At 44.1% G+C, this 6,073-nt stretch overlaps 1 pseudogene; it reads left to right on the top strand.

Annotated features, from left to right (window-relative positions):
* Window positions 1-1,661: 1,661 nt before the first annotated feature.
* On the top strand, window positions 1,662-2,270 carry LOC113883985 (annotated as a pseudogene).
* Window positions 2,271-6,073: the final 3,803 nt, after the last annotated feature.

The following is a 6,073-nucleotide window of genomic DNA, read 5'->3' as shown; positions in this document are numbered from 1 at the left end:
ATTCTTGTCTGGAGAATCCCAGGGACAGAGGAGCCTGGTGGGCCGCCGTCTATGGGGTCACACAGAGTCAGACACATTGGAAGAGACTTAGCAGCAGCAGCAATATCTCATCCTCTGTCGTCCCCTTCTCCTCCTGCCTTCAATCTTTCCCTGCATTAGGGTCTTTTCCAATGAATCAGTTCTTCACATCAGGTGGTCAAAGTATTGGAGTTTCAGCTTCAGCATCAGTCCTTCCAATGAATATTCAGGACTGATTTTCCCTAGGATTGACTGGTTGGATCTTCTTGCAGTCCAAGGGACTCTCAAGAGCCTTCTCCAACACCACAGTTCAAAAAGCATCAATTCTTTGGCACTCAGCTTTCATTATAGTCCAATTCTCACATCCATACATGACTACTGGGAAAAACATAGTTTTTACTCGACTGATCTTTGTTGGTAAAGTAATGTCTCTGCTTTTTAATATGCAGTCTAGGTTGGTCATAGCTTTTTTCCAAGGAGCAAGTGTCTTTTAATTTCATGGCTGCAGTCACCATTTGCAATGATTTTGGAGCCCCCCAAAATAAAGTCTGTCACTGTTTCCATTGTTTCCCCATCTATTTGCCATGAAGTGATGGGACCAGATGCCATGATTTTAGTTTTCTGAATGTTGAGTTTTAAGCCAACTTTTTCACTCTCCTCTTTCACTTTCATCAAGAGGCTCTTTAGTTCTTTTTCACTTTCTGCCATAAGGCTGGTGTCATCTGCGTATCTGAGATTATTGATATTTCTCCCAGCAATCTTGATTCCAGTTTGTGCTTAATCCAGCCCTGCATTTTGCATAATATACTCTGCATATAAGTTAAATAAGCAGGGTGACAATATACAACCTTGACGTACTCCTTTCCCTATTTGGAACCAGTCTGTTGTTCCATGTCCAGTTTTAACTGTTGAAATACTATGTTTCATTAAAATGCTAGGATATAATAAATGTTTAGCCATGATAAAAAATGTTCAATCATGGGCATATGGTTTCTCCAAGGAAGGAAAAGAGAATAGGAATTGTAGCTTTTCTAGATTACACAATCAATGCATTAAAAACAGTAGAAAAACCAGAAGGTACATACAAATTGAAAAAAGAAAATGGATACCTGCAATCTTACCTTTTTAACAGGATATTGTTCATGTTAGATAAAAATGTAATTTTTCAAAAATGGAATCATAAGGACAATGATTTATCACTATTTTGGGGGTGAAATCATGTAACCGTATTCTCGACCAGTTACTTCTCAAAAGCTGGTATGGGTAAAATTAAAAATAAAATCTTCTGCCAATCCAGAAAATCCTCTTCCCAGATGTAGAAATAAAGAAAACAGCTTTATTGTTGAATAACTATGAAAGCAGGCTGTGGGACTTCCCTGGTGGGCCAGTAGTTAAGACTCTGCCCTTCAGACACAGGGGGCTCAGGCTCAGTCCCTCCTGCAGGAATTAAGATCTGGCATGCTGTGGGACTGGCCAAAAAAACAAAAAAGCAGGCTGTGCTGTGCATCACAAGGGAACCACTATTTATGTAAATGAGAGGAACCTCATCTTTTTATATAGCTCAGGAGATAGAATCCATTGCATACATGTTTAAGATAACAGTAATTTGCCTTCTTTGAAAAAACTTGACAACATTTTCGGCTTTGAGGAGGCAAAGATGCTACTTTCTTGGGTTATCAGGAATCTAGGTTGATTTGACACCATCTGCCTCCTCTATGCCACCTAAATTCAACACCAATGAGACCAGAGTCATATAGTGAGGTGCATAGTGGGGAGGTCGGTACCATATCTGCCCTGGCCCCCAAGACTGGCCCCAGGGTCTGTCTCCAAAAGAGGCTGGTGATGACATCACCAAGGCAACTGGTGATTGGAAGGGTCTGAGGATACAGTGAAACTGATCATTCAGAGCAGACAGGCCCAGATTGAGTGGTACCTTCTACTTCTTATGGAACTGCTGAAGCCCTCAAGGAACTGCCAAGAGACAGGAAGAAGCAGAAAAACACTAGATACAGTGGAAACATCAGTTTTAATGAGATGGTCAACATTGCCAGGCAGATGCATCATCGACCTCTAGCTAGAGAACTCTCTGGAACCATTAAAGAGATCCTGGGGATTGCCCAGTCAGTGGGCTGCGATGTTGATGGCTGCCACCCCAACGCATCATAGATGACATCAACAGTGGTGTAGTTGAGTGCTGTGAGCTTGAGCCTGGCAAACTTCCAGCCCGTGTGCCACAACTAAAAGCCCCATAGAGCTGCAATGAAGACCCAGCACAGCCAAAGTGAAAACAAGACAACAACAACAACAACAACAAAATCCTGATTGTGGCAGTTTTCTTGGGCTGCATCACAAAGTATGGCAAACCCGCAGGCTTAAACAACAGAAATGAATTGTCTGACAGTTCCGCAGGTTGCGAGTCCAAATTGAGGCGTCGGCAGGAGTGGGTCTCTCCAAGAGCTGTAGGGGAAGATCTGTTGCAGGTGGAGGGGGCAATTTCTTCACTACATATACACTAGGTAGGTACCAGGTAGGTGCTTGTCAGGAACTCCGATCCTGGCTCTGCTTATCCACAGCAGCACGAGGCAGCTTGACGGGTTGTCATGGACCTGTCGGCAGGAGGACTAGAAGCTGGTTAACACATTTGCTCAGCCCTGGACCCACGGCTTGGCCACAACCCTTCCATGTTAGGGTCTAGGTCATGGTTCACCCCTTCCTGCTTATTTCATTCAATGGTGACGTACTTTCTTTAGGACTTCCTACTGCACCAAGAAATAGAGGAAAACAACAGGATGGGCAAGACTAGAGGTCTCTTCAAGAAAATTAGAGATACCAAGGGAACATTTCATGCAAAGATGGGCTCGATAAAGGACAGAAATGGTATGGACCTAACAGAAGCAGAAGATATTAAGAAGAGGTGGCAAGAATACACAGAACTGTACAAAAAAGATCTTCACGACCAAGATAATCACGATGGTGTGATCACTGACCTAGAGCCAGACATCCTGGAATGTGAAGTCAAGTGGGCCTTAGAAAGCATCACTACGAACAAAGCTAGTGGAGGTGATGGAATTCCAGTTGAGCTCTTTCAAGTCCTGAAAGATGATGCTGTGAAAGTACTGCACTCAATATGCCAGCAAATCTGGAAAACTCAGCAGTAGCCACAGGACTGGAAAAGGTCAGTTTTCATTCCAATCCCAAAGAAAGGCAATGCCAAAGAATGCTCAAACTACCACACAACTGCACTCATCTCACATGCTAGTAAAGTAATGCTCAAAATTCTCCAAGCCAGGCTTCAGCAATATGTGAACCGTGAACTTCCTGATGTTCAAGCTGGTTTTAGAAAAGGCAGAGGAACCAGAGATCAAATTGCCAACATCTGCTGGATCGTGGAAAAAGCAAGAGAGTTCCAGAAAAACATCTATTTCTGCTTTATTGACTATGCCAAAGCCTTTGACTGTGTGGATCACAATAAACTGTGGAAAATTCTGAAAGAGATGGGAATACCAGACCACCTGACCTGCCTCTTGAGAAATGTGTATGCAGGTCAGGAAGCAACAGTTAGAACAGGACATGGAACAACAAACTGGTTCCAAATAGGAAAAGGAGTACGTCAAGACTGTATATTGTCACCCTGCTTATTTAACTTATATGCAGAGTACATCATGAGAAACGCTGGACTGGAAGAAACACAAGCTGGAATCAAGATCGCCGGGAGAAATATCAATAACCTCAGATATGCAGATGACACCACCCTTATGGCAGAAAGTGAAGAGGAACTCAAAAGCCTCTTGATGAAAGTGAAAGTGGAGAGTGAAAAAGTTGGCTTAAAGCTCAACATTTAGAAATCGAAGATCATGGCATCTGGTCCCATCACTTCATGGGAAATAGATGGGGAAACAGTGGAAACAGTGTCAGACTTTATTTTTTGGGGCTCCAAAATCACTGCAGATGGTGACTGCAGCTATGAAATTAAAAGATGCTTAGTCCTTGGAAGGAAAGTTATGACCAACCTAGATAGCATATTCAAAAGCAGAAACATTACTTTGCCAACAAAGATCCGTCTAGTCAAGGCTATGGCTTTTCCTGTGGTCATGTATGGATGGGAGAGTTGGACTGTGAAGAAGGCTGAGCGCCGAAGAATTGATGCTTTTGAACTGTGGTGTTGGAGAAGACTCTTGAGAGTCCCTTGGACTGCAAGGAGATCCAATCAGTCCATTCTGAAGGAGATCAGCCCTGGGATTTCTTTGGAAGGAATGATGCTAAAGCTGAAACTCCAGTACTTTGGCCACCTTATGCGAAGAGTTGACTCATTGGAAAAGACTCTGATGCTGGGAGGGATTGGGGGCAAGAGGAGAAGGGGACGACAGAGGATGAGATGGCTGGATGGCATCACTGACTCGATGGACGTGAGTCTGAGTGAACTCCGGGGGTTGGTGATGGACAGGGGGCATGCTGCGATTCATGGGGTCGCAAAGAGTTGGACACGACTGAGCGACTGAACTGAACTGAACTGAACTGCACCAGCGGGGCTTCCACGGTGGCTTACTAGTAAAGAACCCTCCTGCCAATGCAGGAGACGTGGGTTCTATCCCTGATCTGGGAAGATCCTCTAGAGAAGAAAATGGCAAGCCATTCCAGTATTCTTGCCTGGAGAATCTCATGGACAGTGGAACCTGGTGGGCTACAGTTCTTGGGGTCACAAAGAGTTGGACACAACTTAGGAACTGAATAACAGCAATTGCACCAGCCTGGGCAGCCCATCTCACCCAGAGATTTCCATCAGAAGCATGTCAACAAGAAAGTTCAAATTAGGCTGTAGCTCAGTGCTGTGGAATTAGAATCTGTGAGCCTAGGTCCTGGCATCTGTTTATTATTTTCTCCGTGTGATCCTCAGCTGAAAGGATTGTATTGACAAAGCACTTTAATTTCACACTGCTGATATTTCTGCAGTACAGTTATCTTAAGCTGCATTCATAGGAGGGAGAGAGAAGAGGAGAAGTGATAGTTCTGCTTTCCCCACTGAACACACTGTTACTGAACCAAGCTTGAGTCTGCTCACATGCACACAGTAAAGCCAGTCTCCTGACACCAGGTCATGAGGAAGGAAAGGGAACAAGGTGACAAGCGAGGAGTCCAGGCAGCTAGTGGTCAATAGGCCCCAACTCCCCCAGTGACTTTCAGGGAAGAGTTTTTAAAGATGGGGTGTGGCTGTTGGTAGGAATATAAGGTGCAGCCACCATGGAGGATAGCATGGAAGGCCCTTAAAAAACTGAAAATAGAGCTACTCTGTGATCCAGCAATCCCACTCCTGGGCATATATCAGGAGAAACCCACAACTCAAAAAGATCCATGCACCTCTATGTTCATAGCAGTATTATTTACACTAGCCAAGACACAGAAGCAACTTACATGTCCATCAACAGGTGAGTGGATAAAGTTGATGTGGTACATACGCACGACGAGATGTTACAAAACCTTAAAAAGGATGAAACAGTGTCACTTGCAACACGGGTGGGGCTAGACATCATAATACTAAGTGAGGCAAGTCAGAAAGAGAACGACAGACACAGTATGATATCGCTTCTGTGTAGAATCTTAAAAGATGATACAAATGAACTTTACAAAACAGAAATGGACTCACAGACATAGAAAACAAATTTATGGTTACCAAAGGGGAAATGTGAGGGGTGGAGAGATAAATTCGGAGTTCGGGGTTAACATATACACACTACCACATATAAAATGGACAATCAGGACTTCCCCAGTAGTCCAGTGGTTAAGACTCTTCACTCCCAATGCAGGAGGCGTGGGTTTGATCCCTGGTCAGGGAACTACAATTCCCACATGCCCCATGGTAAGGCCAAAAAAATAGACACTCCTCAAGGACCTACCATATAGCACAGGGAACTCTACACAATATTCTGTAATAACCTAAGGAGTTTCTTGGTGGCCTAGAGGTTAGGATTCCAGGCTTTCACCACTGGGGCCCAGGTTCAGTCCCTGGTCAGAGAACTGAGATTCCATAAGCTGCACAGCATAGGGGAAAAAAATTCTG

The sequence above is a fragment of the Bos indicus x Bos taurus genome, chromosome 25 (genome assembly GCF_003369695.1).
Source record: "Bos indicus x Bos taurus breed Angus x Brahman F1 hybrid chromosome 25, Bos_hybrid_MaternalHap_v2.0, whole genome shotgun sequence".
NCBI lineage: Eukaryota > Metazoa > Chordata > Mammalia > Artiodactyla > Bovidae > Bos > Bos indicus x Bos taurus.
Note: the sequence above shows the minus strand (reverse complement) of the source record. Positions and strands in the feature narration are given on the sequence as shown.